Here is a 24610-nt window from a genome sequence, read left to right as displayed (position 1 = left end):
TCCCTTTATAATGCATGGGAGAGGTATAGAGGTATGCTAAGAAAATGCCCCTCTGAAATGTTTTCAGAGTGGGTACAGCTGGACATCTTCTACTATGGGCTTACAGAAAAAGCTCAGATGTCTTTAGACCACTCAGCTGGTGGATCTATACATATGAGGAAGACGATTGAAGAGGCTCAAGAGCTTATAGATACTGTTGCTAGAAATCAATATTTGTACTCTAGCAATGAGTTCTCTACAAAAGAAGAAGTTATGGCAGTAGCCACTGATCCTAATCCTCAAGAACAGATGGTTGAGCTTAATCAGCAATTACAACTGATGACAAAACAGTTAGCAGAATTTAAAGAAATGCTCGAAGAAACTAAAATTGCTAACAAGAACATAGAATCACAGTTGAATCAGGCAAAACAGCAGCTATCTAAACAGATAACAGAAGAATGCCAAGCAGTTCAACTGAAGAGTGGGAAGACATTGAATAACACTGCTCAAAGTAGCAAAAAGCCAAATAAGGAACAATTGACAGAGGATTACCAAGCCACTGTCCAAAATCCCTCTGAGGACACTAAGAGCGCAGAGAGGAATACTTTTGGCGTCCAAACGCCAGAAAAGGGGGGAAAGCTGGCGTTAAACGCCCATTCCCTGCCCAGTTCTGGCGTTCAAACGCCAGAAAGGGGAGAAAAGTTGGCGTTAAACGCCCAATCTTCACCCAATCCTGGCGTTCAAACGCTAATGGGGAATCAGACACCTGAGAGTGCTGATAGTAACCCCTCTAAAAAGGCTTCTCCAACCACTTCTGTAAGGAATAAACCTGCAGCAACTAAGGTTGAAGAATATAAAGCCAAGATGCCTTATCCTCAGAAACTCCGCCAAGCGGAGCAGGATAAGCAATTTGCCCGCTTTGCAGACTACCTAAGGACTCTTGAAATAAAGATTCCGTTTGCAGAGGCACTTGAGCAAATACCTTCATATGCTAAGTTCATGAAAGAGATCTTAAGTCATAAGAAGGATTGGAGAAAAACTGAAAAAGTATTTCTCACTGAAGAATGCAGTGCAGTCATTCTGAAAAGCTTACCAGAAAAGCTTCAAGATCCAGGAAGCTTTATGATACCATGCACATTAGAAGGTGCTTGCACCAAGACAACCCTGTGTGACCTTGGAGCAAGCATCAATCTAATACCTGCATCCACTATCAGAAAGCTTGGGTTGACTGAAGAAGTCAAACCGACCCGGATATGCCTCCAACTTGCTGATGGCTCCATTAAATATCCATCAGGCATAATAGAGGACATGATTGTCAAGGTTGGGCCATTCGCCTTTCCAACTGACTTTGTGGTGCTGGAAATGGAGGAGCACAAGAGTGCAACTCTCATTCTAGGAAGACCTTTCCTAGCAACTGGACGAACTCTCATTGATGTACAAAAAGGGGAAGTAACCCTGAGAGTCAATGAGGATGAGTTCAAGTTGAATGCTGTAAAAGCTATACAGCATCCAGACACACCAAATGACTGCATGGGCGCTGACATTATTGACTCTTTGGTGGAAGAGGTCAATATGACTGAAAGTCTAGAATCAGAGCTAGAGGACATCTTCAAGGATGTTCAGCCTGATCAGGAAGAACCAGAGGAAACAAAGGAATTTTTGAAAATTCCTCAGGAGGAGGATAAGCCTCCCAAACCTGAACTCAAACCACTACCACCATCCCTGAAGTATGCATTTCTGGGAGAAGGTGACACTTTTCCAGTGATTATAAGTTCTGCTTTAAATTCACAGGAAGAGGAAGCACTGATTCAAGTGCTAAGGACACACAAGACAGCTCTTGGGTGGTCCATAAGTGATCTTAAGGGCATTAGCCCAGCAAGATGCATGCACAAGATCCTATTGGAGGATAATGCCAAACCAGTGGTCCAACCACAAAGGCGGCTAAATCCAGCCATGAAGGAAGTGGTGCAGAAAGAGGTCACTAAATTACTAGAGGCTGGGATTATTTATCCTATTTCTGATAGCCCCTGGGTGAGCCCTGTCCAAGTTGTCCCCAAAAAAGGAGGCATGACAGTAGTTCATAATGAAAAAAATGAACTGGTTCCTACAAGAACAGTCACAGGGTGGCGTATGTGTATTGACTACAGAAGGCTCAATACAGCCACCAGAAAGGATCATTTTCCTTTACCATTCATAGATCAAATGCTAGAAAGACTAGCTGGTCATGATTATTACTGCTTTTTGGATGGCTATTCAGGTTACAACCAAATTGCAGTAGATCCTCAAGACCAAGAGAAAACAGCATTTACTTGCCCTTCTGGCGTGTTTGCCTACAGAAGGATGCCTTTTGGTCTGTGTAATGCTCCTGCAACCTTTCAGAGATGCATGCTATCCATCTTCTCTGATATGGTGGAGAAATTCCTGGAAGTCTTCATGGATGACTTCTCAGTATATGGAGACTCATTCAGCTCCTGCCTTAACCACCTAGCACTTGTCCTGAAAAGGTGCCAAGAGACTAACCTGGTTTTAAACTGGGAGAAATGTCACTTTATGGTGACTGAAGGAATTGTCCTTGGGCACAAAATTTCAAGCAAGGGAATAGAGGTGGATAAGGCAAAGGTAGAAGTAATTGAAAAATTACCACCACCTGCCAATGTTAAGGCAATCAGAAGCTTTCTGGGGCATGCAGGATTCTACAGAAGGTTTATAAAGGATTTTTCGAAAATTGCAAAACCTCTGAGCAACCTGCTAGCTGCTGACACACCATTTGTATTTGACACACAGTGTCTGCAGGCATTTGAGACCCTGAAAGCCAAGCTGGTCACTGCACCAGTCATCTCTGCACCAGACTGGACATTGCCATTCGAACTAATGTGTGATGCCAGTGACCATGCCATTGGTGCAGTGTTGGGACAGAGGCATAACAAGCTTCTGCACGTCATTTATTATGCCAGCCGTGTTCTAAATGATGCACAGAAGAATTACACAACCACAGAAAAAGAGTTACTTGCAGTGGTCTATGCCATTGACAAGTTTAGATCCTATCTAGTGGGATCAAAGGTGATTGTGTACACTGACCATGCTGCTCTTAAGTACTTACTCACAAAGCAGGATTCAAAACCCAGGCTTATAAGATGGGTGTTGCTTCTGCAAGAGTTTGATATAGAAATAAGAGACAGAAAAGGGACAGAGAACCAAGTAGCTGATCATCTATCCCGAATAGAACCAGTAGCTGGGGCGTCCCTCCCTTCTACTGAGATCTCTGAGACTTTCCCAGATGAGCAACTCTTTGCCATTCAGGAAGCTCCATGGTTTGCAGATATTGCAAATTATAAAGCTGTGAGGTTCATACCACATGAGTACAATAGAGTGCAAAGAAAGAAATTAATTTCAGATGCCAAGTACTACCTATGGGATGAGCCATATCTCTTTAAGAGATGTGCAGACGGAATGATCCGCAGATGTGTACCCAGAGAAGAAGCACAAAGGATCCTGTGGCATTGCCATGGATCACAGTATGGGGGACATTTTGGAAGTGAGCGAACAGCCACTAAGGTCTTCCAATGTGGCTTCTACTGGCCTACTCTCTATAGAGATGCCCGAGAGTTTGTGCGTAACTGTGACAGTTGCCAAAGAGCTGGCAACTTGCCTCACGGATACGCCATGCCTCAACAAGGGATCTTAGAGATTGAGTTGTTTGATGTATGGGGAATTGACTTTATGGGTCCATTCCCACCATCATACTCAAACACTTATATTCTGGTGGCAGTGGACTATGTATCTAAATGGGTAGAAGCAATTGCTACACCTACTAATGGTACTAAAACCGTGCTGAAATTCCTCCAGAAACACATCTTCAGCAGATTTGGTGTTCCCAGAGTCATAATCAGTGATGGGGGTACTCATTTCTGCAATAAACAGCTTTACTCTGCTATGGTCCGATATGGAATTAGCCACAAAGTGGCAACCCCGTATCATCCACAGACAAATGGGCAAGCTGAAGTCTCTAACAGAGAGCTAAAAAGAATCCTAGAACGGACTGTAATAGCCCGAAGAAAGGATTGGGCAAAGAGCTTGGATGATGCTCTGTGGGCATACAGAACAGCATTCAATACTCCAATAGGAACCTCACCATACCAACTTGTGTATGGCAAGGCCTGCCATCTGCCTGTGGAACTGGAACATAAAGCCTACTGGGCAACCAGATTCCTAAACCTGGATGCTAAGTTAGCTGGTGAAAAGAGATTACTCCAGCTAAATGAGCTAGATGAATTTAGACTCAGTGCCTTTGAAAATGCAAAGATTTATAAGGAAAAGGCAAAGAAGTGGCATGACAAGAAGTTGTCATCCAGAGTCTTTGAGCCAGGACAAAAAGTTCTGCTCTTCAACTCTAGGCTCAGATTGTTCCCAGGAAAACTTAAATACCGCTGAAGGGGTCCGTATGTGATTACAGGAGTATCACCATATGGATATGTTGAGCTTCAGGATAATGATTCTGACAAGAAGTTCATTGTTAATGGACAAAGGATCAAGCATTATCTTGAAAGCAATTTTGAGCAAGAATGCTCAAAACTGAGACTTGAGTGATTCTCAGTGAAGGTCCAGCTAAAGACAATAAAGAAGCGCTTGCTGGGAGGCAACCCAGTGATTAGCAGGGTATCTGTTCTGTTTAATCAAGGTTGATACATATTCTAAAAGGGCAATTATCAAAATTGAAGGAATTCACAGAGTTACAGAAGGATTCAGTGCAAAAAGTAGAGAAAAAGAGCTTGCTGGTGAAAAAACGCCAGTAAAGGTGCCATTTTGGGCGTTAAACGCCAGAATGGGCACCATTCTGGGCGTTTAACGCCAGGTGTGCAACATCCTGGGCGTTTAGCAAAACGCCCAGTGATAAAGGGATTTCTGGTGTTTAACGCCAGCCAGGGTACCTGGCTGGGCGTTAAATGCCCAAATTGGCCAACAAATGGGCGTTAAACGCCAGAATGGATACCATTCTGGGCGTTTAACGCCAGAAAGGCAGGGGGAGGAGATTTTGTTTCCCACTTAAAATTTTTTTCAAACTTTCTTGTTTTGATCCATATTTTTCTGCATGAACACATTATAAACTTTCATCATTCACCTTCCAATTTCAAAAATTAAAATCTTCTTCAAATCTATTTCAAATCCTTTCCTAGGCTCTTTCAAAAACTCAATTATCTCCTCAAATTTTTTCCATATCTTCTCAAATCTCCCTCAAATTTTCGAAAATCTTTCCTCTCTACACAATTGCAAATAAGAATTCCACTGAAGCCTAACTGGCTTACCCAAGCTTGATCTCCTTGCTCTGTAAAGAGGCTGGGGTGAAGATGGGAGTAGATGAATTCATACCCATTGAACATCCAATCACCAAGAAGTCAATGGAAGGACAAATGCAAGACAACTCTATCAAAAAGAGGGCGCAGGAGTTCCTCCCTGAATTTCCTGAAATTGACTACTGGGCCAGCCTAGAAGCATCTATCACCAAGTTGCAAGAAACTATAGAGCAACTTAAGGAAGAACAGCAGAATCAAAATTGCATGCTCTGCAAATTGCTGAAGGAACAAGAGAAGCAGAGGCGTGAACTTCAAGAGTTGAAACGCCAAAAGTTCTCCCCTCAATTTGAGGGAGCATCCACTTCTCAAAATCAAGGTTGTTGAGTCCTAACTCTGTGATAACCTCTATCATTAGGAGCATATTTAAATTTTTGTTTTCTATTCCTACTAGTCTCATCTTATATCTATTTTTGAGTCTTGTTCTTAATTCATAATTAATAAAATTTAAAGTTCATGTCTTAAAGCTATGAATGTCCTATGAATCCATCACCTCTCTTAAATGAAAAGTGCTTTAATCACAAAAGAACAAGAAGTATAGGATTTCGAATTTATCTTTGAAACTAGTTGAATTAGTTTGATGTGGTGACAATACTTTTTGTTTTCTGAATGAATGCTTGAACAGTGCATATGTATTTTGAATTTATTGTGTTAAGAATGTTAAAATTGTTGGCTCTTGAAAGAATGAGGAAACAGAGAACTGTTATTGAGGATCTGAAAAATCATCAAATTGATTCTTGAAGCAAGAAAAAGCAGTGATTCAAAAAAAAAAAAAACAAAAAAATTTTAGAAGAAAAAGAAAGAAATAAAGTTGTGGTCCAAGGCAAAAAGAGTGTGCTTAAGAACCCTGGACACCTCTAATTGGGGACTCTAGCAAAGCTGAGTCACAATCTGAAAAGGTTCACCCAATTATGTGTCTGTGGCATGTATGTATCCGGTGGTAATACTGGAAAACAGAGTGCTTTGGGCCACAGCCAAGACTCATAAAGTAGCTATGTTCAAGAATCATAATTCTAAACTAGGAAAATCAATAACACTATCTGAGTTCTGACTTCCTATGGATGCCAATCATTCTAAACTTCAAAGGATAAAGTGAGATGCCGAAACTGTTCAGAAGCAAAAAAGCTACTAGTCCCGCTCATCTAATTGGAGCTAAGTTTCTTCGATATTTTGGAGTCTATAGTATATTCTCTTCTTTTTATTCTATTTTGATTTTTAGTTGCTTGGGGACAAGCAACAATTTAAGTTTGGTGTTGTGATGAGCGGATAATTTATACGCTTTTTGGTATTGTTTTAGTATGCTTTTAGTATATTTTAGTTAGTTTTTAGTATACTTTTATTAGTTTTTAGTTAAAATTCACTTTTCTGGACTTTACTATGAGTTTGTGTGTTTTTCTGTGATTTCAGGTATTTTCTGGCTGAAATTGAGGGTCCTGAGCAAAAATCTGATTCAGAGGCTGAAAAGGACTGCAGATGTTGTTGGATTCTGACCTCCCTGCACTCGAAGTGGATTTTCTGGAGCTACAGAGTCCCAATTGGCGCGCTCTCAACGGCGTTGGAAAATAGACATTCTGGGCTTTCCAGCAATGTATAATAGTCTATACTTTTCTCGAGATTTGATGGCCCAAACCGGCGTTGCAAATTAGCTTCAGAATTCCCAGCGTTTAACGCTGGAACTGGCATAAAAATTGGAGTTAAACGCCCAAACTGGCATAAAAGCTGGCGTTTAACTCCAGAAAAAGTCTCTACACATGAAAGCTTCAATGCTCAGCCCAAGCACACACTAAGTGGACCCAGAAGTGGATTTTTACGTCATTTACTCATTTCTGTATACCCTAGGTTACTAGTTCACTATTAATAGGATCTTTGGACATTGTATCTGTACCTCATGACACTTTACACGTTTCTCATTGTATTTTCCACAGCATGAGTCTCTAAACCCCATGGTTGAGGGTGAGGAGCTCTGCTGTGTCTTGATGGATTAATGCAATTACTACTGTTTTTTCATTCAATCATGCTTGCTTCCATTCTAAGATATCACTTGCTCCTAAACCTGATGAATGTGATGATCCGTGACACTCATCATCATTCTCAACTATGAACATGTGCCTGACAACCACCTCCGTTCTATCTTAGATTGAGTAGATATCTCTTGGATTCCTTAATCAGAATCTTCGTGGTATAAGCTAGAATTGATGGCGGCATTCAAGAGAATCCGGAAGGTCTAAACCTTGTCTATGGTATTCTGAGTAGGATTCAATGATTGAATGACTGTGACGAGTTTCAAACTCCTGAGGGCTGGGCGTTAGTGACAGACGCAAAAGAATCACTGGATTCTATTTCAACCAGATTGAGAACTGACAGATGATTAGCCGTGCTGTGACAGAGTGCATTGAACATTTTCACTGAGAGGATGGGAGGTAGCCACTGACAACGGTGAAACCCTACATACAGCTTGCCATGGAAGGAGCCTTGCGTGCTTGAAGAAGAAGACAGTAGGAAAGCAGAGGTTCAGAAGATAGAGCATCTCCAAAACCTCAGCCTTTTCCCCATTACTGCAAAACAAGTACTTATTTCATGTTCTTTTGCTTTTCACAATCAAACCTGATAATTATTGATATCCTAACAAGAGTTACAAGGTAACCATAGCTTGCTTCAAGCCGACAATCTCCGTGGGATCGACCCTTACTCACGTAAGGTATTACTTGGACGACCCAGTGCACTTGCTGGTTAGTTGTGCGGGATTGCAAAAGTGTGATTGCAATTTCGTGCATCATTGGGCGTGATGACAAACGCAAAAGAATCAAGGGATTCTATTGCAATATGATCGAGAACCGACAGATGATTAGCCGTGCTGTGACAGAGCATTTGGACCTTTTTCACTGAGAGGATGGGATGTAGCCATTGACAATAGTGATGCCCTACATACAGTTTGCCATGGAAAGGAGTAAGAAGGATTGGATGAAGGCAGTAGGAAAGGCAGAGATTCAGAAGGAGCACAGCATCTTCATACGCTTATCTGAAGTTCCCATCGATGATCTACATAAGTATTTCTATCTTTATTTTCTGTTTATTTATTATTATTATTCAAAAACTCCATAACCATTTATTATCCGCCTGACTGAGATTTACAAGATGACCATAGCTTGCTTCATACCAACAATCTTCGTGGGATCGACCGTTACTCACGTAAGGTTTATTACTTGGACGACCCAGTGCACTTGCTGGTTAGGTGTGCGAGGTTGTGAAGAAAGTGCTGAGTTATAAATGCGCATACCAAGTTGAATGCCATTATTAGAGATCACAATTTCGTGCACCACTTTCCTTTCCCTTTTCTAGAGGTTTCTCCGGCCTTAGGTGCCATAAGTGGTTATGGAAAAACAAAAAAAAAGCTATAATTTTACCACACCAAACTTAGAATATTGCTCGCCCTCGAGTAAGAGAAGAAAGAATAGATGAAGAAGAAGAAGATATGAAAATGAAGAAGAATGGAGGGGTTTATATAGTGGAGGGAGAGGGGTTAAGGTTCGGTGGTGCACAAAATTGTGATCATCAATGGCGCCATCAACATGGTACGCTCAATTGCAATCTCAACTCTTTATCATAACTTCGCACAACTAACCAGCAAGTGCACTGGGTCGTCCAAGTAATAAACCTTACGCGAGTAAGGGTCGATCCCACGGAGATTGTTGGTATGAAGCAAGCTATGGTCACCTTGTAAATCTTAGTCAGACAGATTCAAATGGTTATGGATGATATACGAATAATGCATAAAGATAGAGATACTTATGTAATTCATTGGTGAGAACGTCAGATAAGCGTATGGAGATGCTTTGTCCCTTCCGTCTCTCTGCTTTCCTACTGTCTTTATCGAATCCTTCTTACTCCTTTCCATGCCAAGCTGTATGTTGGGCATCACCGTTGTCAGTGGCTACAATCCCGTCCTCTCAGTGAAAATGTTCAACGCACCCTGTCACGGCACGGTTAATCATCTGTCGGTTCTCAATCAGGTTGGAATAGAATCCAGTGATTCTTTTGCGTCTGTCACTAACGCCCAACCTTCAGGAGTTTGAAGCTCGTCACAGTCATTCAATCATTGAATCCTACTCAGAATACCCCAGACAAGGTTTAGACCTTCTGGATTCTCTTGAATGCCGCCATCAATTCTAGCTTATACCACGAGGATTCCAATCAAGGGATCCAAGAGATAAACATTCAAGCCTTGTTTGCTTGTAGAACAGAAGTGGTTGTCAGGCACTCATTCATAAGTGAGAATAATGATGAGTGTCACATAATCATCACATTCATCATGTTCTTGGGTGCAAATGAATATCTTAGAACAAGAATAAGCTGAATTGAATAGAAGAACAATAGTAATTGCATTAATACTTGAGGTACAGCAGAGCTCCACACCTTAATCTATGGTGTGTAGAAACTCCACCGTTGAAAATACATAAGTGATAATAGTGATCATTGGCTTTGGCCCCAGAGAGGGAACCAGAAGAACCAAGATCTGATCTAAGAACTAGACGTCCAAAGATGAAAATACAATAGCAAAAGGTCCTATTTGTAGAGAACTAGTAGCCTAGGCTTTACAAAGATGAGTAAATGACATAAAAATCCACTTCCGGCCCCACTTGGTGTGTGCTTGGGCTGAGCATCGAAGCTTTCATGTGTAGAGACTTTTCTTGGAGTTAAACGCCAGCTTTTGTGCCAGTTTGGGCGTTTAACTCCCATTCTTGTGCCAGTTCCGGCGTTTAACGCCGGGCAGTTTTAAGCTGATTTGGAACACCAGTTTGGGCCATCAAATCTTGGGTAAAGTATAAACTATTATACATTGACGGAAAGCCCAGGATGTCTACTTTCTAACGCCGTTGAGAGCGCGCCAATTGGGCTTCTGTAGCTCCAGAAAATATACTTCGAGTGCAGGGAGGTCAGAATCCAACAGCATCTGCAGTCCTTGTTCAGCCTCTGAATCAGATTTTTGCTCAGGTCCCTCAATTTCAGCCAGAAAATACCTGAAATCACAGAAAAATACACAAACTCATAGTAAAGTCCAGAAAAGTGAATTTTAACTAAAAACTTATAAAAATATAATAAAAACTAACTAAAACATACTAAAAACATACTAAAAACAATGCCAAAAAGCGTATAAATTATCCGCTCATCACAACACCAAACTTAAATTGTTGCTTGTCCCCAAGCAACTGAAAATCAAATAAGATAAAAAGAAGAGAATATGCAATGAATTCCAAAAACATCTATGAAGATCAGTATTAATTAGATAAGCGGGGCTTTTAGCTTTTTGCCTCTGAACAGTTTTGGCATCTCACTCTATCCTTTGAAATTCAGAATGATTGGCTTCTATAGGAACTCAGAATCCAGATAGTGTTATTGATTCTCCTAGTTAAGTATGATGATTCTTGAACACAGCTACTTTATGAGTCTTGGCCATAGCCCAAAGCACTCTGTCTTCCAGTATTACCACCGGATACATACATGCCACAGACACATAAATGGGTGAACCTTTTCAGATTGTGACTCAGCTTTGCTAGAGTCCCCAATTAGAGGTGTCCAGAGTTCTTAAGCACACTCTTTTTGCCTTGGATCACAACTGTATTCTTTTTCTCTCTTTTTTTTCGTTTTTCTCCCCTTTTTTTCTCTTTTTTTTGTATTCACTGCTTTTTCTTGCTTCAAGAATCATTTTTATGATTTTTCAGATCCTCAGTAACATGTCTCCTTTTTCATCATTCTTTCAAGAGCCAATATTCATGAACAACAAATTCAAAAGACATATGCACTGTTCAAGCATACATTCAGAAAACAAAAGTATTGCCACCACATCAATATAATTAATCTGTTATAAAATTCAAAATTCATGCAATTCTTCTCTTTTTCAATTAAGAACATTTTTCATTCAAGAAAGGTGATGGATTCATAGGACATTCATAACTTTAAGGCATAGACACTAAGACACTAATGATCATAAGACATAAACATAGATAAACATAAGCATGAAAATTCGAAAAACAGGAAAATAAGGAACAAGGAGATTAAAGAACGGGTCCACCTCAGTGATGGCAGCTTGTTCTTCCTCTTGAAGATCTTATGGATTAATTGAGCTCCTCAATGTCTCTTCCTTGCCTTTGTTGCTCCTCTCTCATGATTCTTTGATCTTCTCTAATTTCATGGAGGAGGATGGAATGTTCTTGGTGCTCCACCCTTAGTTGTCCCATGTTGGAACTCAATTCTCCTAGGGAGGTGTTGATTTGCTCCCAATAGTTTTGTGGAGGAAAGTGCATCCCTTGAGGCATCTCAGGGATTTCATGATGAGTGGGATCTCTTGTTTGCTCCATCCTTTTCTTAGTGATGGGCTTGTCCTCATCAATGAGGATGTCTCCCTCTATGTCAACTCCAACTGAATAACAGAGGTGACAAATGAGATGAGGAAAGGCTAACCTTGCCAAGGTAGAGGACTTGTCTGCCACCTTATAAAGTTCTTGGGCTATAACCTCATGAACTTCTACTTCCTCTCCAATCATGATGCTATGAATCATGATGGCCCGGTCTATAGTAACTTCAGACCGGTTGCTAGTGGGAATGATTGAGCGTTGGATAAACTCCAACCATCCCCTAGCCACGGGCTTGAGGTCATGCCTTCTTAGTTGAACCGGCTTCCCTCTTGAATCTCTCTTCCATTGAGTGCCCTCTTCACAAATTTCTATGAGGACTTGGTCCAACCTTTGATCAAAGTTGACCCTTCTAGTGTAAAGGTGTTCATCTCCTTGCATCATGGGCAAGTTGAATTCCAACCTTACATTTTCCGGACTAAAATCTAAGCATTTCCCCCGAACCATTGTAAGCCAATTCTTTGGGTTCGGGTTCACACTTTGATCATGGCTCTTGGTGATCCATGCATTGGCATAGAACTCTTGAACCATTAAGATTCTGACTTGTTGAATGGGGTTGGTAAGAACTTCCCAACCTCTTCTTCGAATCTCATGTCGGATCTCCGGGTATTCACTCTTTTTGAGTTTGAAAGGGACCTCGGGGATCACCTTCTTCATGGCCACAACTTCATAGAAGTGGTCTTGATGCACCCTTGAGATGAATCTCTTCATCTCCCATGACTTGGAGGTGGACGCTTTTGCCTTCCCTTTTCTCTTTCTAGAGGTTTCTCCAGCCTTGGATGCCATAAATGGTTATGGAAAAACAAAAAGCAATGCTTTTACCACACCAAACTTAAAAGGTTTGCTCGTCTTCGAGCAAAAGAAGAAAGAAGAGAGTAGAAGAAGAAGAAAAGAAGGAGATGGAGATGGCTTTGTGGTTTGGCCAAAGGGAGAGGAGTAGTGTTTAGGTTGTGTCAAAATGAGGTGGTAAAGATGGGTTTATATAGGAGTGGAGAGAGGGGGTAAGGTTCGGCTATGTGAGGGTGGGTTTGGGAGGGAAAGTGGTTTGAATTTGAATGGTGAGGTAGGTGGGGTTTTATGAAGGATGGATGTGAGTGGTGAAGAGAAAGATGGGATTTGATAGGTGAGGGGTTTTTGGGGAAGAGGTGTTGAGGTGATTGGTGAATGGGTGAAGAAGAGAGAGAGTGGTGGGGTAGGTGGGCATCCTGTGGGGTCCACAGATCCTGAGGTGTCAAGGAAAAGTCATCCCTGCACCAAGTGGCGAGCAAAAATGCTCTCTATGCCAATTCTGGCGTTAAACGCCGGGCTGGTGCCCGTTTCTGGCGTTTAACGCCAGCTTCTTGCCCTTTCCTGGCGTTTAACGCCAGTCTGGTGCCCCTTTCTGGCGTTAAACGCCCAGAATGGTGCCAAACTGGGTGCATTTGTTGCCCTTACTGGCGTTTAAACGCCAGCAAGGTCTTCCTCCAGGGTGTGCTATTTTTCTTTCTGTTTCTCATTCTATTTTTGCTTTTTCAACTGATTTTGTGACTTCTCATGATCATCAACCTACAGAAAACATAAAATAACAAAGGAAAATAGATAAATATAACATTGGGTTGCCTCCCAACAAGCGCTTCTTTAATGTCAGTAGCTTGACAGTGGGCTCTCATGGAGCCTCACAGATACTCAGAGCAATGTTGGAACCTCCCAACACCAAACTTAGAGTTTGAATGTGGGGGTTCAACACCAAACTTAGAATTTGGTTGTGGCCTCCCAACACCAAACTTAGAGTTTGACTGTGGGGGCTCTGTTTGACTCTGTTTTGAGAGAAGCTCTTCATGCTTCCTCTCCATGGTGACAGAGGGATATCCTTGAGCCTTAAACACAAAGGATTCTTCATTCACTTGAATGATCAATTCTCCTCTATCCACATCAATCACAGCCTTTGATGTGGCTAGGAAGGGTCTGCCAAGGATGATGGATTCATCCATGCACTTCCCATTTTCAAGGACTATGAAATCAGCAGGGATGTAATGGTCTTCAATCTTTACCAGAACATCCTCTACAAGCCCATAAGCTTGTTTTCTTGAATTGTCTGCCATCTCTAGTGAGATTCTTGCAGCTTGTACCTCAAAGATCCCTAGCTTCTCCATTATAGAGAGAGGCATGAGGTTTACACTTGACCCTAGGTCACACAGAGCCTTCTTAAAGGTCATGGTGCCTATGGTACAAGGTATTGAAAACTTCCCAGGATCTTGTCTCTTTTGAGGTGATTTCTGCCTAGACAAGTTATCCAATTCTTTGGTGAGCAAAGGGGGTTCATCCTCCCAAGTCTCATTACCAAATAACTTGTCATTTAGCTTCATAATTGCTCCAAGGTATTTAGCAACTTGCTCTTCAGTGACATCTTCATCCTCTTCAGAGGAAGAATACTCATCAGAGCTTACGAATGGCAGAAGTAAATCAAATGGAATCTCTATGGTCTCAGTGTGAGCCCCAGATTCCCATGGTTCCTCATTAGGGAACTCATTGGAGGCCAGTGGACGTCCATTGAGGTCTTCCTCAGTGGCGATCTCTGCCTCTTCCTCCTCTCCAAGTTCGGCCATGTGGGTCATGTTAATGGCCTTGCATTCTCCTTTTGGATTCTCTTCTGTATTACTTGGAAGAGTACTAGAAGGGAGTTCAGTAATTTTCTTGCTCAGCTGTCCCACTTGTGCCTCAAAGTTTCTAATGGAGGACCTTGTTTCAGTCATGAAACTTTGAGTGGTTTTGATTAGATCAGAGACCATGGTTGCTAAGTCAGAGTTGCTCTGCTTAGAATTCTCTGTCTGTTGCTGAGAAGATGATGAAAAAGGCTTGCCATTGCTAAACCTGTTTCTTCCACCATTATTGTTGTTGAAACCTTGTTGAGGTCTCTGTTGATCCTTCCATGAGAGATTTGGATGATTTCTCCATGAAGAATTATAGGTGTTTCCATAGGGTTCTCCCATGTAATTCACCTCTTCCATTGAAGGGTTCTCAAGATCATAAGCTTCTTCTTCAGATGAAGCGTCCTTAGTACTGCCTGGTGCAGCTTGCATTCCAAACAGACTTTGAGAAATCATATTGACTTGTTGAGTCAATATTTTGTTTTGAGCCAATATAGCATTCAGAGTATCAATCTCAAGAACTCCTTTCTTCTGATTTGTCCCATTGTTCACAGGATTCATTTCAGAAGTGTACATGAATTGGTTATTTGCAACCATTTCAATGAGTTCTTGAGCTTCTGCAGGCGTCTTCTTCAGATGAAGAGATCTTCCAGCAGAGTTGTCTAATGACATCTTGGACAGCTCAGACAGACCATCATAGAAGATACCTATGATGCTCCATTCAGAAAGCATGTCAGAAGGGTACTTTCTGATCAATTGTTTGTATCTTTCCCAAGCTTCATAGAGGGATTCACCTTCCTTCTGTCTGAAGGTTTGGACTTCCACTCTAAGCTTACTCAATTTTTGAGGTGGAAAGAACTTTGCCAAGAAGGCATTGACTAGCTTTTCCCAAGAGTTCAGGCTTTCTTTAGGTTGTGAGTCCAACCATATCCTAGCTCTGTCTCTTACAGCAAAAGGGAATAGCATAAGTCTGTAGACCTCAGGGTCAACCCCATTAGTCTTGACAGTGTCACAGATTTGCAAGAATTCAGCGAAAAACTGATGAGGATCTTCCAATGGAAGTCCATGGAACTTGCAATTCTGTTGCATCAGAGAAACTAATTGAGGCTTAAGCTCAAAGTTGTTTGCTCCAATGGCAGGGATAGAGATGCTTCTCCCATAGAAGTCGGGAGTAGGTGCAGTAAAGTCACCCAGCACCTTCCTTGCATTGTTGGCATTGTTGTTATTTTAGGATGCCATGGGTTCTTCTTCTTTGAAGATTTCTGTTAGGTCCTCTACAGAGAGTTGTGCCTTAGCTTCTCTTATCTTTCGCTTCAAGGTCCTTTCAGGTTCAGGGTCAGCCTCAACAAGAATGCTTTTGTCTTTGCTCCTGCTCATATGAAAGAGAAGAAAACAAGAAAATATGGAATCCTCTATATCACAGTATAGAGATTCCTTGAAGTGTCAAAGGAAAAGAAAAATAGAAGGAAGAGGTAGAAGAATTCGAACTTATCAAGAAAGATGGAGTTCGAATTGTGTATTAAGGAGGAGTGTTAGTCCATAAATAGAAGGATGTGAGAAGAGGGGAAGAAATTTTCGAAAATTAAGTAAAAGATTTTAAAAACATTTTGAAAAACACTAATTGATTTTCGAAAACCAAGAGTGGAAAAGAAATCAAGTGATTTTTGAAAAAGATTTTGAAATTAGAAAGTAAAAAGATATGATTGAAAACTATTTTGAAAAAGATGTGATTAAAAAGATATGATTTAAAAGTTATGGTTTTTAAAAAGATGTGATTGAGAAGATATGATTTGAAAAATAATTTAAAAAGATTTGATTTTGAAAATTAATGACTTGGCTAACAAGAAAAGATATGATTCAAACATTAAACCTTTCTCAACAGAAAAGGCAACATACTTGAATTGTTGAATCAAATCATTAATTGTTAGCAAGTATTTTTGAAAATGGAAAGAAATTGATTTTGAAAACATATGATTGAAAAGATATGATTTGAAAAAGATTTGATTTTGAAAAAATTTTGAAAACTTGAAAAAAATTCGAATTAAAAACAGAATCTTCCCTCTTGTGTCATCGTGGCGTTAAACGCCCAGAATGGTATCCATTCTGGCGTTTAACGCCCAAAACACTACCCTTTTGGGCGTTAAACGCCCAGCCAGGCACCCTGGCTGGCGTTTAAACGCCAGTTTTCCTTCTTCACTGGGCGTTTTGAACGCCTAGCCTTTTTTGTGTAATTCCTCTGCTGTATGTTTTGAATCTTCAATTCTCTGTATTATTGACTTGAAAAGACACAAATTAAAATTTTTTTGGATTTTTAATGATGAGGAAAAATCAAAATGCAATTAAAATCAAATAAACAATGCATGCAAGACACCAAACTTAGAAGTTTGTATACTACTGACACTAACAAATTGAGAATGCATATGAGAAACAACAAAACACACAAAACAAGAGAATTTAAAGATCAGAGCAAGGAAATCATCAAGAACAACTTGAAGATCAATGAAGACACATGATTGAATTCAAAGAATGCATGCAATTGACACCAAACTTAAAATGAAACACTAGACTCCAACAAGAAACATAAAATATTTTTTTATTTTTATGATTTTGTAATTTTTTTGGATTTTTCGAAAATTAAGTGGAAAAGAAAATAAAGATATCAAAATTCTTAATGAGAATTCCAAGAATCATGCAATGTTAGTCTAAAGCTTCAGTCTAAAGGAATTAGACATGGCTAGCCAAGCTTCAGCAGGACATTGCATTCAAGAGCTAACTTGATGAGAATCAATCAGCTTTGGTGATGATAAGAACATCACCTTGAAACACTAGAATTCATTCTTAAGAACTTTGAAGAAAAATACCTAATCTAAGCAACAAGATGAACCATCAGTTGTCCAAACTCAACAATCCCCGGGAACGGCGCCAAAAACTTGGTGCACGAAATTGTGATCATCAATGGCGCCATCAACATGGTACGCTCAATTGCAATCTCAACTATTTATCACAACTTCGCACAACTAACCAGCAAGTGCACTGGGTCGTCCAAGTAATAAACCTTACGCGAGTAAGGGTCGATCCCACGGAGATTGTTGGTATGAAGCAAGCTATGGTCACCTTGTAAATCTTAGTCAGACAGATTCAAATGGTTATGGATGATATACGAATAAGGCATAAAGATAGAGATACTTATGTAATTCATTGGTGAGAACGTCAGATAAGCGTATGGAGATGCTTTGTCCCTTCCGTCTCTCTGCTTTCCTACTGTCTTCATCGAATCCTTCTTACTCCTTTCCATGGCAAGCTGTATGTTGGGCATCACCGTTGTCAGTGGCTACAATCCCATCTTCTCAGTGAAAATGTTCAACACACCCTGTCACGGCACGGCTAATCATCTGTCGGTTCTCAATCAGGTTGGAATAGAATCCAGTGATTCTTTTGCATCTGTCACTAACGCCCAGCCTTCAGGATTTTGAAGTTCGTCACAGTCATTCAATCATTGAATCCTACTCAGAATACCACAGACAAGGTTTAGACCTTCCAGATTCTCTTGACTGCCGCCATCAATTCTAGCTTATACCACGAAGATTCCGATCAAGGGATCCAAGAGATAAACATTCAAGCCTTGTTTGCTTGTAGAACAGAAGTGGTTGTCAGGCACTCGTTCATAAGTGAGAATGATGATGAGTGTCACATAATCATCACATTCATCATGTTCTTGGGTGCAAATGAATATCTTAGAACAAGAATAAGCTGAATTGAATAGAAGAACAATAGTAATTGCATTAATACTCGAGGTACAGCAGAGCTCCACACCTTAATCTAAGGTGTGTAGAAACTCCACCGTTGAAAATACATAAGTGATAATAGTAATCATTGGCTTCGGCCCCAGAGAGAGAGCCAAAAGAACCAAGATCTGATCTAAGAACTAGATGTCCAAAGATGAAAATACAATAGCAAAAGGTCCTATTTGTAGAGAACTAGTAGCCTAGGGTTTACAAAGATGAGTAAATGACATAAAAATCCACTTCCGGGCCCACTTGGTGTGTGCTTGGGCTGAGCATTGAAGCTTTCATGTGTAGAGACTTTTCTTGGAGTTAAACACCAGCTTTTGTGCCAGTTTGGGCGTTTAACTCCCATTCTTGTGCCAGTTCCGGCGTTTAACGCCGGGCAGTTTTAAGCTGATTTGGAACGCCAGTTTGGGCCATCAAATCTCGGGCAAAGTATGAACTATTATACATTGTTGGAAAGCCCAGTATGAACTATTATCCACTTCGAGTGCAGGGAGGTCAGAATCCAACAGCATCTGCAGTCCTTTTCAGTCTCTGAATCAGATTTTTGCTCAGGACCCTCAATTTCAGCCAGAAAATACCTGAAATCATAGAAAAACACACAAACTCATAGTAAAGTCCAGAAAATTGATTTTTAACTAAAAACTAATAAAAATATACTAAAAACTAACTAAAATATACTAAAAACATACTAAAAACAATGCCAAAAAGCGTATAAATTATCCGCTCATCACAACACCAAACTTAAATTGTTGCTTGTCCCCAAGCAACTGAAAATCAAAGTAGGATAAAAAGAAGAGAATATACTATAGACTCCAAAATATCAAGGAAACTTAGCTCCAATTAGATGAGCGGGACTAGTAGCTTTTTGCTTCCGAACAGTTTTGGCATCTCACTTCATCCCTTGAAGTTCAGAATGATTGGCATCTATAGTAACTCAGAACTCAGATAGTGTTATTGATTCTCCTAGTTATGTATAATGATTCTTGAACATAGCTAGTGTATGAGTCTTGGCTGTGGCCCAAAGCACTCTGTCTTCCAGTATTACCACCGGATACATACATGCCACAGACACATACTTGGGTGAACCTTTTCAGATTGTGACCCAGCTTTGCTAGAGTCCCCAATTAGAGGTGTCCAGGGTTCTTAAGCACACTCTTTTTTTTGCCTTGGATCACAACTTTATTTCTTTCTTTTCTTCTTTTTCTCTTTCTTTTCTTTCTTTTTTTCGTTTTTTTTTTTTTGAATCACTGCTTTTTCTTACTTCAAGAATCAATTTGATGATTTTTCAGATCCTCAATAACAATTCTCTTTTTCCCTCATTCTTTCAAGAGCCAACAATTTTAACATTCTCAAAACAACAAATTCAAAAGACATATGCACTGTTCAATCATTCATTCGGAAAACAAAGAGTATTGTCACCACATCAAACTAATTCAACTAAGTTCAAAGATAAATTCGAAATCCTGTACTTCTTGTTCTTTTGTGATTAAAGCACTTTTCATTTAAGAGAGGTGATGGACTCATAGGATATTCATAGCTTTAAGACATGAATTTCAAATTTTATTAATTATGAATTAAGAACAAGACTCAAAAATAGATATAAGATGATACTAAAATAGAAAACAAAAAAAATTAAATAGGCTCCTAATGATAGAGGTTTTCACAGAGTTAGGACTCAACAACCTTGATTTTGAGAAGTGGATGCTCCCTCAAATTGAGGGGAGAATTTTTTGCGTTTCAGTTCTTGAAGTTCACGCCCCTGCTTCTCTTGTTCCTTCAGCAATTTGCAGAGCATGCAGTTCTGATTCTGCTGTTCTTCCTTAAGTTGCTCCATAGTTTCTTGCAACTCGGTGATAGATGCTTCTAGGCTGGCCCAGTAGCCAATTTCAGGAAATTCAGGGAGGAACTCTTGCGCCCTCCTTTTGATAGAGTTGTCTTGCACTTGTCCTTCCATTGACTTCTTGGTGATTGGATGTTCAATGGGTATGAATTCATCTACTCCCATCTTTACCCCAGCCTCTTTACAGAGCAAGGAGATCAAGCTTGGGTAAGCCAATTTGGCTTCAGTGGAATTCTTATTTGCAATTGTGTAGATTTCACAAGCAATCACATGATGAACCTCCACTTCTTTTCCAAGCATAATGCAATGAATCATCACTGCTCTCTTGATAGTGACCTCAGAACGGTTGCTAGTGGGCAGTATGAAACACCCAATAAAGTCTAGCCAACCTCTTGCAATTGGTTTGAGGTCTCCCCTCTTGAGTTGGTTTGGGACACCCTTTGAATTGGTTATCCACTTAGTTCCAGGGAGGCATATGTCCTCTAGAACTTGATCCAACCCTTTATCTGCTCTCACCATTCTCCTATTAAAGGAATCAGGATCATCCTACAGTTGAGGCAATTTGAAGATTTCTCTTATTTTGTCAAGATGGAAGTACATAACTTTCCCTCTGACCATGGTTCTGTAGGTATGGTAAGCAGTTCCAGTCATTCTCTGCTTATCTGTTAGCCACAGATTTGAGTAGAATTCCTGAACCATATTTCTTCCAACCTTTATCTCAGGATTGGTTAGAATTTCCCATCCTCTGTTTCGAATTTGCTCTTGGATCCCCGGATATTCATCTTCTTTCAGATCAAATTTAACTTCCGGGATCACTGACCTCAGACCCATTATTTTGTGATAATGGTCTTCATGTTCTTTGGTTAAGAACTTCTCTTGATTCCAAAGATTCTTTGGATTATTCTCTTTCTTTCCTCTTAAATTGGTTTGTTTTCCCTTAGGAGCCATGATCTTGATGAATCTTGGCTCAGTGATCACGGAAAAGCACACCAAACTTAGAGGTTTGCTTGTCCTCAAGCAAAAGAAAGGAAAGAGGAGAGAGAGGAGAAGAGCAAATTCGAATGGTGTGGGGGAATGGTGAGGCCGAACGTCTATATATAAGGGGGGAAGAAGAGATTTCGAAAAATTGGAAGGAGATTTGAGAAGATGTGAAGAGATTTTGAGAGATTGGTGAGTTTTTGAACAAGATTTGGGATTGATTTGAGAGATTTGAAGAATGATTTTGATTTTTTTGAAGATTTGAAGGTGAATGATGAAAGGTTGAAATATGTTTATGTAGAAAATTATGGGTCAAAAAAAAGGAAAGTTTGAAAAAAAAATTTGATTGGAAAGCAAAATCTTGGTCCCCCACCTTTCTGGCGTTAAACGTCCAGAATGGTATCCATTCTGGCGTTTAACACCCATTTGTTAGCCAATGTGGGCGTTTAACGCCCAGCCAGGTGCCCTGGCTGGCGTTAAACGCCAGGATTCCCTTTATCACTGGGCGTTTTGCTAAACGCCCAGGATGCTGCACACCTGGCGTTAAACGCCCAGAATGGTGCCCATTCTGGCGTTTAACGCCCAAAATGGCACCTTTACTGGTGTTAAACGCCCAGAATGGTGCCCATTCTGGCGTTTAACGCCCAAAATGCCCCTTACTGGCATTTTTTCGCCAGTAAGCTCTTTTTCTCTGCTTTTTGCATCAAATCCTTCTGTAACTCTGTGAATTCCTTCATTTTTGATACTTGCCTCTGTAGAAACAAAACATATAACCTGCTAATAACTGAGTTGCCTCCCAGCAAGCGCTTCTTTATTGTCTTTAGCTGGACCTTTACTGAGGATCATTCCAGCCTCAGTTTTGAGCATTCCTGCTCAATATTACTTTCAAGATAATGCTTGATTCTCTGTCCATTAACAATGAACTTTTTGTCAGAATCAATATCCTGAAGCTCAACATATCCATATGGTGACACTCCTGTAATCACATACGGACCCCTCCACCGGGACTTAAGTTTTCCTGGAAACAATCTGAGCCTAGAGTTGAAGAGTAGAACTTTTTGTCCTGGCTCAAAGACTCTGGATGACAACTTCTTGTCATGCTACTTCTTTGCCTTTTCCTTATAAATTTTTGCATTTTCAAAGGCATTGAGTCTGAATTCCTCTAGCTCATTTAGCTGGAGCAATCTATTTTCACCAGCTAATTGAGCATCCATGTTTAGGAACCTGGTTGCCCAGTAGGCTTTATGTTCCAGTTCCACAAGCAGATGACAGGCCTTCCCATACACCAGTTGGTATGGAGAGGTTCCTATTGGAGTCTTGAATGTTGTTCTGTATGCCCACAGAGCATCATCCAAACTCTTTGCCCAATCCTTTCTTCGGGCAATCACAGTCCGTTCTAGGATTCTTTTTAGCTCTCTGTTAGAGACTTCAGCTTGCCCATTTGTTTGTGGATGATACGGAGTTGCCACTTTTTGGCTAATTCCATATCTGACCATAGCAGAGTATAGCTGTCTATTGCAGAAATGAGTGCCCCCGTCACTGATTAGTACTCTGGGAACACCAAATCTGCTGAAGATATGTTTCTGGAGGAATTTCAGCACGGTCTTGGTATCATTGGTGGGTGTAGCAATTGCTTCTACCCACTTAGATACATAGTCCACTGCTACCAGAATGTAAGTGTTTGAGTATGATGGTGGGAATGGACCCATGAAGTCAATTCCCCATACATCAAACAATTCTATCTCTAATATCCCTTGTTGAGGCATGGCATATCCGTGAGGCAAGTTACCAGCTCTTTGGCAACTGTCACAGTTACGCACAAACTCTCGGGCATCTTTATAGAGAGTAGGCCAGTAGAAGCCACATTGGAGGACTTTAGTGGCTGTTCGCTCACTTCCAAAATGTCCTCCATACTGTGATCCATGGCAGTGCCATAGGATCCTCTATGCTTCTTCTCTGGGTACACATCTGCGGATCATTCCATCTGCACATCTCTTAAAGAGATATGGCTCATCCCATAGGTAGTACTTGGCATCTGAAATTAATTTCTTTCTTTGCACTCTGCTGTACTCCTGGGGTATGAACCTCACAGCTTTATAGTTTGCAATATCTGCAAACCATGGAGCTTCCTGAATGGCAAAGAGTTGCTCATCTGAGAAAGTCTCAGAAATCTCAGTAGAAGGAAGGGACGCCCCAGCTACTGGTTCTATTCGGGACAGATGATCAGCTACCTGGTTCTCTGTCCCTTTTCTGTCTCTTATTTCTATATCAAACTCTTGCAGAAGCAACACCCATCTTATTAGCCTGGGTTTTGAATCCTGCTTTGTGAGTAAGTATTTAAGAGCAGCATGGTCAGTGTACACAACCACTTTGGATCCCACTAGATAGGATCTAAACTTGTCAATGGCATAGACCACTGCAAGTAACTCTTTTTCTGTGGTTGTGTAATTCTTCTGTGCATCATTTAGAACACGGCTGGCATAATAAATGACGTGCAGAAGCTTGTTATGCCTCTGTCCCAACACTGCACCAATGGCATGGTCACTGGCATCACACATTAGTTCAAATGGCAATGTCCAATCGGGTGCAGAGATGACTGGTGCTGTGACCAGCTTAGCTTTCAGGGTCTCAAATGCATGCAGACACTGTGTGTCAAACACAAATGGTGTGTCAGCAGCTAGCAGGTTACTCAAAGGTTTTGCAATTTTCAAAAAATCCTTTATAAACCTTCTGTAGAATCCTGCATGCCCCAGAAAGCTTCTGATTGCCTTAACATTGGCAGGTGGTGGTAATTTTTCAATTACCTCTACCTTTGCCTTATCCACCTCTATTCCCCTGCTTGAAATTTTGTGTCCAAGGACAATTCCTTCAGTCACCATAAAGTGACATTTCTCCCAGTTTAAAACCAGGTTAGTCTCTTGGCACCTTTTCAAGACAAGTGCTAGGTGGTTAAGACAGGAGCTGAATGAGTCTCCATATACTGAGAAGTCATCCATGAAGACTTCCAGGAATTTCTCCACCATATCATAGAAGATGGATAACATGCATCTCTGAAAGGTTGCAGGAGCATTACACAGACCAAAAGGCATCCTCCTGTAGGCAAACACGCCAGAAGGGCAAGTAAATGCTGTTTTCTCTTGGTCCTGAGGATCTACTGCAATTTGGTTGTAACCTGAATAGCCATCCAAAAAGCAGTAATAATCATGACCAGCTAGTCTTTCTAGCATTTGGTCTATGAATGGTAAAGGAAAATGATCCTTTCTGGTGGCTGTATTGAGCCTTCTGTAATCAATACACATACGCCACCCTGTGACTGTTCTTGTAGGAACCAGTTCATTTTTTTCATTATGAACCACTGTCATGCCTCCCTTCTTGGGGACAACCTGTACAGGGCTCACCCAGGGGCTATCAGAAATAGGATAAATAATCCCAGCCTCTAGTAATTTAGTGACCTCTTTCTGCACCACCTCCTTCATGGCTGGATTTAGCCTCCTCTGTGGTTGGACCACTGGTTTGGCATTATCCTCCAACAGGATCTTGTGCATGCATCTAGCTGGGCTAATGCCCTTAAGATCACTTATGGACCACCCAAGAGCTGTCTTGTGTGTCCTTAGCACTTGAATCAGTGCTTCCTCTT

At 40.8% G+C, this 24610-nt stretch overlaps 1 non-coding gene across 1 annotated transcript; it reads left to right on the top strand.

The window, feature by feature from the left end:
- The first annotated feature begins 15090 nt into the window (after positions 1–15090).
- LOC112804633 (small nucleolar RNA R71) lies at positions 15091–15198 on the top strand. Its single transcript, XR_003203246.1, has one exon. It is a non-coding gene; the product is annotated as a small nucleolar RNA R71 (small nucleolar RNA).
- Positions 15199–24610: the final 9412 nt, after the last annotated feature.

The sequence above is a fragment of the Arachis hypogaea genome, chromosome 5 (assembly GCF_003086295.3).
Source record: "Arachis hypogaea cultivar Tifrunner chromosome 5, arahy.Tifrunner.gnm2.J5K5, whole genome shotgun sequence".
NCBI lineage: Eukaryota > Viridiplantae > Streptophyta > Magnoliopsida > Fabales > Fabaceae > Arachis > Arachis hypogaea.
This window is presented reverse-complemented; position numbering and strand designations above follow the sequence as displayed.